This window comes from Thunnus maccoyii, chromosome 15, assembly GCF_910596095.1.
Source record: "Thunnus maccoyii chromosome 15, fThuMac1.1, whole genome shotgun sequence".
NCBI lineage: Eukaryota > Metazoa > Chordata > Actinopteri > Scombriformes > Scombridae > Thunnus > Thunnus maccoyii.
In genome coordinates, this window is record NC_056547.1 from 16,157,256 (window position 1) to 16,170,304 (window position 13,049).

Consider the following 13,049-nt stretch of genomic DNA (forward strand, 5'->3'; position numbering starts at 1 on the left):
CGCAATAAAAATGCAGATGCAGGCATCTGCCCCTATTCCCACACATCCACACACACACACACACACACACACACACACACACACACACACACACGTACACACTGTGTATCACAGACACACAGAGTGTTCCAGCACATGTATGGCTCATTAGTAATGACCTAGAGCAACAAGTTTTTCCATGCTGATGGCTAAATTCTAGTCGATACCCAACAGCTCCACATGACATTTTGCATTTCACTTATATTCAGCATGTTATGGTTTGTCATCCAAATGCAAACTAGGCTGCGTCTCTAACACACATGCGTCCACGTATAGTTTACACACCCAGTACAGATGCAGACATGTATAGATGAAGGTAAATACTGTATTCACATAACAAACATGCTGAAAGGCTTACACAGACAAATGCACACTTGCAGAGAGGCACACAGCACGCACAGTGATGTTTATCATGACAGAGTAATGGAACACAGTGGTTGAGCCAAGCAGACATACACACGCTGATTAGCTCCTATGGGGGAAGCCAATGGACCTCCTTTATGATTATTAAGCCTGACTTCAACATCTCTCCTTTGTAAACAAATGACAGCTGTGTGGAACGCAAGGAGCTGCTGCAGGAGTCTAAAACAGTTATTCCACTTTAACTGATTCTTCTGATTCTGATTCTCAGGACATAAATGCTGTCATGATTGTGTAAGCGGTGCAAAAAGAGTGCTGTTTTCATCAGTGTTATAACATAACTACTTTATTGAGTTGTTTTTGGCAGAGTAAGATAGAAGATACGCTGGTGCTGCTGTGCTACAGAGCATCACCCCATTAATCAAGCTTTCAGGTCTGGACCACATATGAGGTTGCTTGATATGGAAACTGTGAAAAGTTTTGAGAGACATCAAATATTAAAATGTTTCATATATATTTAATGGAATTAAAATAAATAGTCTGTAATAGAGTGTAATTTGTTTCTTCTGTTCTTCTTCTTCTGTAGAAACAAAAGTATGCAACAATTAGTCAATTAATAGATCAGCGGACAATGAACTGGCTGCACCAATCGATTGAGTGCCAAACATTTTCTGATTTCAGCTTGTAAAATGTAAGAATTTGCAGTTTTTCTCAATTTAAATGATTGTTAACTGAATTTCTTTGGCCATTTGGACTGTTGGTGGAACGAATGACACTGGAAGACGTCAACTTGGAAATTATGACGAGCATTCCTTTCACAACTTTTTGACATTTCATAAATAAAACAATTGATCAATTTATTGAGAAAATAATTGGCAGACTAATTCATAATGGAAATAATCTGTGGTGTAAGCACTGAAGTGATGTCTGTGTAGCTCTGAGTGTAGTGTCAGTTATATAAACACAAACTTGAAGCTGGAAAGAATAGAGAGTTTTCAACAGGTTGACCTAGACTTTCCTCTTGAGGGATGCTCCTTACTACACAACACTGCTGCCCCTTCTATCTCGAGAGGTCCACAAATAATACAACTTCTCTTTTTTTTATTTTCTGAGGATACAAATTACACATTTGTGAAATGTCTTTACAAATGCCTACACAAAAGAGACATGATACAGTTGTGTGAGATTCTTCAAACCTCACAGAATGGCCTTGGATGAAACGTTCAAATAATTTTCATAACGTGTCTAAATGTACTCCAATGTCTTCTTTTCTTTTCTGTCTTTAGGAGTTTCTAGTACATGTATAATAGGCTGTCTCAGGTCCCCCTCCTTCAATTGAAAGTGTCTCTCATTCATTACAGGGTTTTCTCTGCCTATCTAACTCAAAGGCGGGCTGCCATTGTATTACTGGCCGCCGCATTTGTTGAAAATTCCAGCATGTGATGTTGATGGAGCGAAAAAGGTGGAACTCAACTGTGAGAGCAGTGCAGCACCCCGGACAGTCTACAGCGCACACACACGTTAGAGTTTTTTTGTAGTTCATATGCAAAAAAGGCAGTGTTTGCAATCATATTTTGATTTAATTTTGTTATTCTCATACAGGCAGGAGACTGTAAGATGTTTTCAAATGAATTCATTCATTAATCAATGCAGCTAACTTTCTAAAATATAAAAAGGTTGCCAACCATTTATCTTAATTGCCAGTTCTGTTTCATATTGTATTTCAGTGGACTAAGGACACCAGTGAATGGTTTGACACACAGTATACTGGAGCAAGAGACTGAAAATAGTGCCCCGTTTTCTATTCATTCATTCGAGAATCGGTTTTGAATCGAGAATCGATTCTGAATCAAATCTGCACCCAAGTATCATGATAGTATTGAATCGGGAGATAAGCATATCGTCCCAGGCCTACATAATGCACACAGTCATTTGTCACAACTTTTATTTATCATCTTTTTATTCCATCTTGGTGTATAAAAGTTAAATCCCTGTGGACACTTTTTGTTGTCAAATCGTGATTTTTTCGAGACACTCTAATGGTGAGTGCACAAACTGTGTTCACCGCACCATGCACGTTCTCCAGCCTTTGCCACCTTTGTCTCAAAAAAATCCAGGGAAAAGCCTGTCATTCCACCACTCCTCATCTGCCTCATCTCACGTCTACCTAATTCAGCCACAACCAGCAGGCTGGATGAACCCAGCGACACCGGGCAAGGTAATTAACTAATTGTTTAGTGTGCAGAGACAGCCACAGTGTGTGTAGTTTTGTGTGTGTGTATCTGTGTGTGTGTGTGTGTGTGTGTGTGTGTGTGTCAGAGAGTGTGCTTGTTGAAATCAGAGGCTTGACAAGTAAAGACCACAAGACAAAAGAGAGACCGAGCGAGACTCGAGAGACTCAGGAGACTCAGGAGGGGGCTGGTAATGGAGTGCAGAGGGAACAAGACAGAAAGGAGAGAGCGAGAGAAGGGAAAAAGAGATACAGATAAAAAGGGACGAACTAATGATCAACTTCATCTTGATTTAATTAATTCATCCTTCGTGTCTGTAGCCAGTACCAGAATAAAGGAGAATACTTTCAGTTTAAGATGTAAGTCACCCGTCTCCATCACTCTACCATCTTTTCTCTTTTCCTCCCCTCTTCACTTCAACTCTTTTTCTTCTCATACACTCCCCCCCTTTCCTCACACATCTCTCTTTCCCCCCCAACCACCCTTTATATCCCTCTTCCTTCCCTCTCTCTCTCTCTCTCTCTGTCTCTCTCGGTCAGGGGCAGCTGATGTTGCAGTTGGGGGTCTCAGGTGTGTGTGTGTGTGTGTGTGTGTGTGTATGTGTTTCCCTCGCTCTCCAAACCCAATTCTATCCTACTCTGAGAGTGGGGGCCCAGATCAAATAAAGCAGAGTGCAACTATTACAAGAAAACAGAGAAGGGGAAATCCATGTTCACACACATACACACAAAGAGAAAGAGGGAAGGGGCGGCTTCTCCATTTACCGGAGTTGTTTAACCCTCTCAAGGCAGCAAAGTTCACAAAACGTACTATGGGGAATTTATGTAGTGTGAAGTTTAAATGAATTCCTTGTAAGTCTGACATGTAAGTGGTATTAACACTAACCTTCTCAGCAGGCTAAAACAAACACTGCATATACTTTTGACCCTGTTCTGACACTATTTTTTGGTGCTAGCTTACAACCAAAATAATACAGTCTCATGTCAAACAACAGGTACAGGTTCAGTTACTTTATATTGAGCAGTTGTTCTAGAGCTGACACCCTGTGGCGTTTCTGGACTTGTAAAGACTCTTGTGAGACTTTATTATAGAGAGTATTGCAGGGTTAATTTGTCGTTTGACATCTTTGAGATTACTGTGAACAATTGCTGCAGGCTGCATTGAGTCGAACCATGGGTTCAGAGAGTGGGTGGGAGTAAATGAAGAAAAAAAAAATCAATCTCTGAAATTGATTGAAGCTATATAAAGCTGTCAGATTTTCCCTGCAAGACACAAATGAGTTTACTCTTTCTCATGGCATATAAAATATCTTTCACAGCCTCATTCTGGAATAATAAAATCAAAGACAATATTTTCAAACAAGCCCTAAGGATCATCTGAATTAATATAAAAACTTCTAATGCTTCTAGTAACACATGAAAGAAGACTGATTTGGTTCCTGATTTATGTGAATTCTGTACCATGCTAAAGTCATCGCAGCCTGATTGATATAGAGTCAGAAGAACACGTCACTTCAGCTTGCTGTGGAAAAAAATTTCAAAAAATAAAACATCTAAATTACATTTTCTAGCTTAATAAAGTGGAAAAAATGTACAACATATGAAAATACTGTAAAGTATACTTTGTGTCAAACCTGTGTCTTTGTGTTGACACGTGAAAAAGAGCTCTGACTTGACATAATGTTCTTTTGCACAATGACCATGTATCTTGGGATCTTAGTGTAAATACTGAAGCTGAAACAATGAATTGATTAACCGATTGTCAGAAAATTACACTATTCTCACATCGATTAAGTCATTCAGCGAGGACAAATGCCAGACATTTGCTGATTGTAGCCCCTCAAATGTGAAGATTTGCTGATTTTCTTTTCTTATATGATAGATAACTTTGAAGACATTGCCTTGGGCTCCAGACACTTGTGATGGGATTCTTTAAAACTATTTTCTCATATTTTATAGAAAAAACAAGAAATGGATTAATGAGCAACTTATACAGCAGTTAAATCAATAATGATTAGAGCTGCAACGATTAGTCGATTAATCAATTAGTCGACTGAGAGAAAATTTTGACAGTCGAATAATCATTCAAGCAATTATTTAAGGAAAAATGGCAGAAATTTACTGGTTCCAGCTTCTCAAATGTGAATATTTTCTAGTTTTCATACTCATTTGCTGACATTTTACAGAGAAAATAAGATTAATCGATGATGAAGATGATCGATAGTTAAGTTAGTAAGATATTTTAAAATCATATCATCACCTATGTCATATATCACATACATTGTACGACACTAAAGTTAGAAAAAAATAAAAAATTTGAGCCAAATTGACTGGACCTGGTTACGCAATGTCACGTATTGTTTCCAGTGCCTGTTTTTCCAAACACCTGGAATCAGTATTGAGTTATACAAGGGTATAAACACACAAGCATAGCAGGAGCCACAGTAGCACCGTAATAACTCACATTCTTAAGAAGTGAGCTATTCATCACTTGCGATGTTGGCTGTCTAGAAGCATGTGTTTATTCTACCGCTGAACTCATTGTAAGCCAGGCTGGATACGACATAATGTGCCAAAACTATAAATGTAAATGTCAAATCTTAGGTGATTTACGCCTTGGATTCTGACTCTACCCCCTCAGCAGGCAGCAAGACAAAAACGGATCCATCCCCTATATAGCTGACTGACAGTCTGTATATGGTACTTCCATTAACAGCCATTTTCTGACATGTGTTGATCACCACGACTTGCCGCCCAGCCTAATTGTTTGAGCTTCTAGACTGTCAGCCCTCCATCTGCTCATTTCTGAGGCTTTCTGCTCAGAGAAAGACGACTGTCATCAGTGAATTTACAAAAGAGAGGGTAAGCAGAAAAGAAGCAGGGAGTGAAATGTGTAATTTTCATACAGGAAGACTGATGGGTGAAGAAAGAAGGCGACGGGGAGGAGAGAGAACGAGAGAAGAGGGGGGGAAACGAGGGCAGGAAGAGGTTGAATCCATGTGAGGGAGTAAAAAAAAAAAAAAAAAGAGAATAAGGAATCAACTTATCCAGTATTCAGCATTTTTATTTAATCATCTACTTTTCTTGCATTTGTTTCATCTAAATCTTACCTTTTCTTCATCATCTCTCTCAGCAGCTCTCATTATTTTACCCCCACCCCCCCTTACTACTCCTCTCTGAATTGGTACAAAGTTAATTTATTAAACTAATTAGCCTGTACTTCAAAACATATTTGTATAGTTATGAAGCAAGTCCCCGAGCACATTTAAGTACCTCACAGCAAAATATAATGATGCTGTTTGTGAGTCAAGTATAATTGTATATTGCTGAAGGGTGATAAACAAAAAAAAAATGTTTGTCAAAAGCAGGTATGCGATACAGATTACTCTTTATGTTTTGTGAGTTTTTTGAACTAATTAAACTTCTGAATGTCTGTTGTTTCATTGAAATTGGTACAAAAAAAATCCCTTCTATGGTGTTATTTGTGTGTAATCTCTTTTTCTCACTTTCAGTCTTGAAATACATCTCTCTCATAAAAATAACGCCCCATCTGAGACACTGGGCAGAGTGAGCCACATGAGGAAAAGGAGGCAGGATTGGTGACAGCAGAGTCTTAGGACAGAGGAGGGGAGAGGAGAGGAGAGGAGAGGGGAGGGAAGGGGAGGAGAGGAGAGGAGAGGAGATGGAGAGGAGAGGAGCGTTCAATGAGACGAAAGGCAGGGATTGGCTTTCTCACTGTTCTCAGTAAGCCCTTCTATTCATTCTACTCTCCCTCGTAGGAGAAAACGGAGCTCCAACACACAGCTGGTGAGACAGAGATAAAGGACTAACGGAGGAGCTTCAATACATACAGTGGCGGCGGAGAGGAGGAGAAGAGGAGGGATATACAGCGAAAGAATGGACAGAAAGACTGAGAGAGAAGAAGGGAAACAGACAGAAAGGGAGGAAATTTGGAGGAAGAAAAGACGGCAATACTGAGTTGAGAGACGTTATAGTGGGAGGGTCAAAGTAAGGAATGATAAGAAAAGACAAATCAAATGAAAGGGAGAAGAGAAAAGGAGGAGGATAGGAGCTCAGACAGGCCCAGAAAAGTTTATCATCTAGGCCACAGTTACACAAATGAACACATCAGTTCTTATATTATAACTGTAATACTGACAGAATACTAAAACTTGTTATTAGTATCAGAAGAAGAAGAATCAAACTGACAGTCCATAAACTACAGAACCAGAGTCATGAGCCCCTTTTAGACATGCACCTCTTTATGTGAATGAGATTGTAATTTTACATATTGGTTTCAAGTCTGAATATGTTCCTTTTACATAAAAGTTGTGACTGCAATCTTATTAGGTTGGACCTAGTAACATTTCCATAACAAGTCTGAACTGAATGCTGAGAGATTGACGTAAAGGCTGCAGCAGCACAATGTTAAATACACAGAGAAAGAAATTAAATGCATGTTTTGTATGCCCAGATTAAGATCATTGTAATTAACTCTTTTCATAAGTATCATCTCCAATCCCCGAAAATAAAATCAGTTTAATAAACTATTAGATAGTATGAATAAGCTAATTTGATATATAGGATTAGTCTACAGTATTAAGATCATTTTCACCTTGTTGTGTGGGACAAAAGAAGTTGAGAAACCTTTGTACAACCACAATAATAAGCAGACAGGCTGTCTCCCTCCTTATATTTTTTAACTTTTATTTATGCCAACTGCATGTATTAATAAATGAATATCTAACAAAACAGACAGCGTGTGAGCAAATAGGTCCAAACTTAACATCTTGTCATTCTATCCGTGTGCGCAGCCATTCATTATAGGGAGCCTAGAGTCTAGTGTGCAGGTACTCCCTTGTATTGGATTGAATTGATTTTTGTATGTGAAGTCTTGTGGGTGTGCACACGACTACTCTGACTTATTCATTATAAAGTGGGCAGAAGAATTCTCAAATAAATGAGGAAACTGATGAGAACATTTATTAGAAGATTCACTGGAGAGAAGCTCTCACGCTCTCGTCATTAATTAAGGCTTCAACGGCGATGGAATGACAAAAAGCCTTCGCTTATCAGCTTGATGGAGCCAGCAATGTTACATATTTCATGTCTGAAACTGACTTCAATCAGATGTCTGTCCTACCTGAGCAGAGGAGGCAGAGCTACTTGGGCGGAGTAGGTGGAGCCTGCTGTTCAGTTGAGAGCTGACAACCAACTGGAGCTGCTATTCTTGGTGTGTGGTCTGGATCTCTTCACCAGCGGGAAGGAAACGTCCCAGGTGCCTGTGCCGTCTGTCCACGTCTGTCTGTCTGCAGGTGCTGTCACCATTCCCTACAGGGGGAACAAAGAGAGAGACACAGGGCGTTAAAACCAATTTCAAAGTGCTCTTGACTGGATTCTACACATCGGCAGGCACTATTGTTTTTGTCTGATATGATTATTGAGGTCACAGCTATTGCTTGTTCTAGCTCAATTATCGCTGCATAATAACCAAATTCCCTGCTGCAATTACAATCATCATCTTAACCTTCAGCCAGGTGCTATTTTCCAACAAACAATTTTCTCAGACTTTTAATTGTCATTGTGCAGAACCTCAGTTTAGAAAGTAATAGTGACTATCCTCAGTCCTCAGAGGTAAGGAGATCATTTGTACTCCACTTATTCAAATCATCACTTGCATCCAGATTTTATTGATCTGTCCAGTTATCTCTCAAAATCAGCGAGACAGTAAAACTAATCTTTTGGCACTCATTTTGATGAAAAAACAAATACAAATATCCTAACATTAAACAAACAAACAAAAAAAACCCCCATAAAATCATCATTAATGCGGTTAATGATAAGTGATCCAGAATGTCTCCCACGATAAATGTGTATAAAAATTCATATCAATTAAAATTCAGGCAACCTGTTGACTTCAGAGTGTCCCAGACAAGGTGAGCAGAGCCCTATGTACAACAAACATATCATTCATGCTAGTAGTACTTGTTCCTATTTGAGTCTGAATGTAAACCAAGTGCATTTGTGAACATCTGTGATTTTGTACGTGTACGTTGGCGATCACCATCTCCCTGCTATTCACTCTCTCTCTTCCTCTCTCAGGAGTATTCAGAACAAACACCTGTGCTATTTATACACTGACGCCCCATCGGCATGGCAACCACGCTTTGTTTACCCACATGAGACGCTGGTTTGAGGCGTGTGTCCTCCTTTTTTTTTTTTTTTAAACAAAAACATAGTTATTTGGAGGCATTTAGGTCTCTTTCATGAGCCTGGCTCCCTTTCTGCTGAGGACAATGTTTCATTTTGACCAAATGCCTCTAGTAAACTGAAAGCTATAAATAATAATATTTCAAAGTGCTTTACAAAGACATAAAAACAAGAGAAATTACCAGATAAATAATAGATAAAAGTAGGATTGTTACAGTAATAATGACAAGTGAGGTATGAATTACTAAAACACAGTTAAAACAAGTAAAGTAAAAACGTAAGAATAACCGATTCAAGAGAAAGCAATTCTGAAAAAGTGAGTTTTTAAGAGAGATTTAAAAGAAGAAACAGAGCCTGCCTGATCTCCTCCGGCAGGTCGTTCCAGAGTCGTGGGGCCCTGACTCCAAAGGTTCAGTCTCCTTTGCTTTAGCCTTGATCGAGGAATTACTAACAGACCTCTGCCGCAAGATCTCAGGCTGCATTCAGGCTCTTTAAGGGTTAGTAAGTCATTGATATCATCCAGGGCCAACTCGAGCTTTATAAGTAATCATTAACATTTTTAAACCAAACATAAAACATACAGGTAACCAATGTGGAGATGCTAAAATAGGCATTATGTGGACTCCTTTATCGGATTTTGTGAGTAGTCTTGCTGCAGCATTTTGAGCTAGTTGAAGTTTGGAGAGGCTGTATTGAGGAAGACAGGAGTACAGCCAGCTGCAGTAGTCTAGCGGGATATAATGAAAGCACGGATGACAGTTTCCAGATCCTTCGTGGATAAAAAAGATCTAATTTTCGAGATATTATGAAGTTGCAGAAAAATGAATTATGATTATGATGAATCATATTGTATTATGATGAAACGGAAAGCTGGCAATGCAACCGGTATTTTCTGTGAGAGCAAAATTTAGTTTGTTTGTTGGTTTTCTCATCGTTCATAGCCTGCCAGAGTCGTTGTTCAACTTGTAAAATAATTTCATGCTACGTTTCCGAGCTAAATGCACATTGATTTAGCAGTTTTATAAAGCTCGATCATAGACTGTTAGTTTTACACCATAATAAACACATTAGTACAATGAGGTCTCACAATGTACACACGCAGTATTTATATTATGTGTGTGTTTGACATTCTCCTTTCCCACTCTACATATACATAATTCAGGGAAATGAATGTTATTTTCAAGTCCATTGTGAGGCACTTACAGATCCAGCACTGCCCAAACTTTACACCTGACGTGCAGAGCATTTAACCTCAAAACTACTCCAGTAGCACTTCACAATAGCTTAGAGATGAAGACTATTGTATCATGTATCACCCAGCTGTGAACCCAACTTTATGACCGTGTTGCAGGATATTATTGCAAAGGAGCAAGTTCATCTTCCCTGAGTAAATAAATATGTTTAAGTACCTGATTTGATGCACACACACAGAGAAAAATGCTTTGTGCACCCAACCAGCACACTCCTCTCATTTACAGTAACCCCGGAGGCTGTTACCATAGTCACAAAGACATGTCCCAAGGTCACAGGGCAGAGCTGAGCATTAAGTTGAACCCTGAAGCAAGACATCGCCTTGGAAACACAAAATCAGGTCAGTTGATCATGTGACAAACAGGCCTTGGGGACAGAAACTGATAGTGTACTAAAGTACACTTTTTCTTGTTTGTATTAAGTTGACAGACTCAACAGACACACACACACATACACGCACACATACACACAAGCACGGAGGCATGTGACACCTGTGAAGCACCTAGTACTGTATACAAATGTACTTACAGTATTTAGAGTCACGCACACACATGCAAACCCACAACAATAGAAACACTTGCACAAGCAACAGAAGGGGAGAAACACAGATGGGTATATACGCACACACAGAAACATTTATAATACAATGTTAGCAAGGATGACACACTAATTGCTGAACATGTTGTTAGTCTATAGCCTACTGTATGTTTACAATAAACTGAGTGTGTATGAGAAAGTGCACTGGTGTGTATCACAGCTAGATTGAAACACAAGGTCAGTTTATTATCTATTTCACACTGCCTGACTTGTGACTGTCATTTGTTTCTACTGTGTGTGTGTGTGTGTGTGTTTTCTGAATATGAATTCAAAAGACAATCACCACCAGTAAACATAGCTTTAAAAATTCTCAATTAAGATCAACCATATACAGTACATTATAATAATATACAATGCAATTTACACTTAAAGCCCCCCTCCACTCAAGAACATGTTTTGCTTATTATTACTTCACTTCACTTGGATGTTTGAGCTTTACTGTATGATATATGTGCAGAGTTTCACAATTGCTGTTTTCACAGTCATTTCAAATTTTCTCTGTGCTCATCATCTCATCTGATTTTTAGGAGTGGGCCTATGAGCATGATTTGTGATATAACAAACTAGTTTGGAGGCTAATTGTGGTCCGAATATTCAACTTACAAGTGTGATGTGGAAACCAGTGCAAATAAACTGAGGTTAGACTTTTCAGTGAAGTAGGAAACAGATTTTGTCCAGCAGTTAAGCTTTTGAAATTATTTGCATTTTCATCAATTTTGGATTTTTCAATGAGGGATTAGACATATTTTTTCATATTATTTTCATAGTATTTTTTTTTAATATATTTTACAACATGTCTGGAGGCCATCTTTAAAGTTGGACATCAGCTGTAAAAGCCTAAAATGTCAAAAATCAGGAACTGTCTGATCAAAGTATAAGTAAGCATGATATATTTCAGTTGTATAAAAGGTGTTCAAATCCCCATTTTAAACTTTTAAAAGTAGAATCTTTCGAGGGGTGAAATCAATATGGGGGCAGAGTTTTCACCTGGGTACACCTTGTCCCTCTGATTCAAGGAAAAGGGTGCTTTGAATTGTGAACAGTGTACACACACTCACACACATTTGCAAGTTTTTCCTCCTACTCAGCAGCCAAGGATTGAGTTCCCCGTCTGCCGCACGAGCCACTCGATAATACTGGCAGCATGAATGTGTGTGTGTGTGTGTGTGTGTGTGTGTGCGCATCTCCATGTGCATCTATGAAAGTGTGCCCTGCCCCTTTCAGTCTGCTTTCCTATTGGTCCCCTGCCTGTTGTCCCTCTGTCACACACACAAGGATGGACACACATGCACACACCCGCACGCATACACACACACACACACACACACACACACACACATATTCGGAGACACAGCAAGCACAGCTGTCAACAGAGAACACAGAGCCATAGGTGGGTTGAGCATTTGTGTGTGTGTGTGTGTGTGTGTGTGTGTGTGTGTGTGTGTGGCTGGTGTAACAAGGAGCAGAGTGGTATCTGTTGCAGGATTACACCCTGACCTAGCTTGTCTGGCTAATGCTTCTGTTATCACCAATAACATCCACACAGCTACTAGACAGACAGACAGACAGAGAGAAACTCAAGAAACTGGACTCTCTAGGTATTCAGAGCACTTTTTATTATCTTCTTCATAATTGTCTCTTATATTGAGGTTTTATACGTCTCTGTCACAAGTCATGTGAGATATTAACCTCTGTTTTCACACATTATTTGCTTTTTGCTTCTATTCATCTGATTAAATTCATTAAAATCTTTCTCAGGAGGCTAGGAGGACACTCCAAGCTCCCTTGTGGGCTTAATTTGGCTACATGTCCTTCCTTATGTTGCCTTTGTTCTTTATTTGTATCCTTGTATTTAACTAAAAAAAAAAAAAAACAGCCCTGGAATAAAAGAAATGGAATGAACTCACCAGAAGGCAATATGGCCTCAGAAGGGAATTCCATTAAAACTGACTTTCACTTGGCTATTTTGCAAAAGATACATTGCCACAAACAAGCTGTTTTTCTGGTTTAAAATGCGTCATGAGTGTAGGCTTCCATGAACTGAGGAAAGTGCAGCGTTGCAAAGTTCTTGAGTTGCACTGCAGGCTCTGGGTTCACTGGCTGCACATTGGCAGACCAGCAAGTAAGTGGCCAATGATAATATGCTAGTTAGTTCAACCCTATCTGCACCAGCCCGTTTCTCTTCATACAATATATGAGTGGGATATAATTATGACCCCCCAAAAACAAATAAGAACCCTGTATACCCTCTATAGCACCCAGTTCACTAGCCATAAAAAAAACTAGATTATAGAGGGACAAATACACAGAAATAAGCCAGAAATAGATGTATATACCACATTCATAATGAGTGTCTTTGAAT

At 39.2% G+C, this 13,049-nt stretch overlaps 1 protein-coding gene across 2 annotated transcripts in view; it reads right to left on the bottom strand.

Moving 5' to 3' along the window:
* The window catches only part of atxn1a (ataxin 1a), a 99,581-nt gene that overhangs the window by 64,031 nt on the left and 22,501 nt on the right, over window positions 1-13,049 (bottom strand). For both annotated transcript variants that reach the window (XM_042436527.1, XM_042436526.1), the window contains one exon: window positions 7,773-7,960. The gene's annotated coding sequence lies outside the window, so the exon portion shown is untranslated. The remainder of the gene's footprint in view (window positions 1-7,772; window positions 7,961-13,049) is intronic.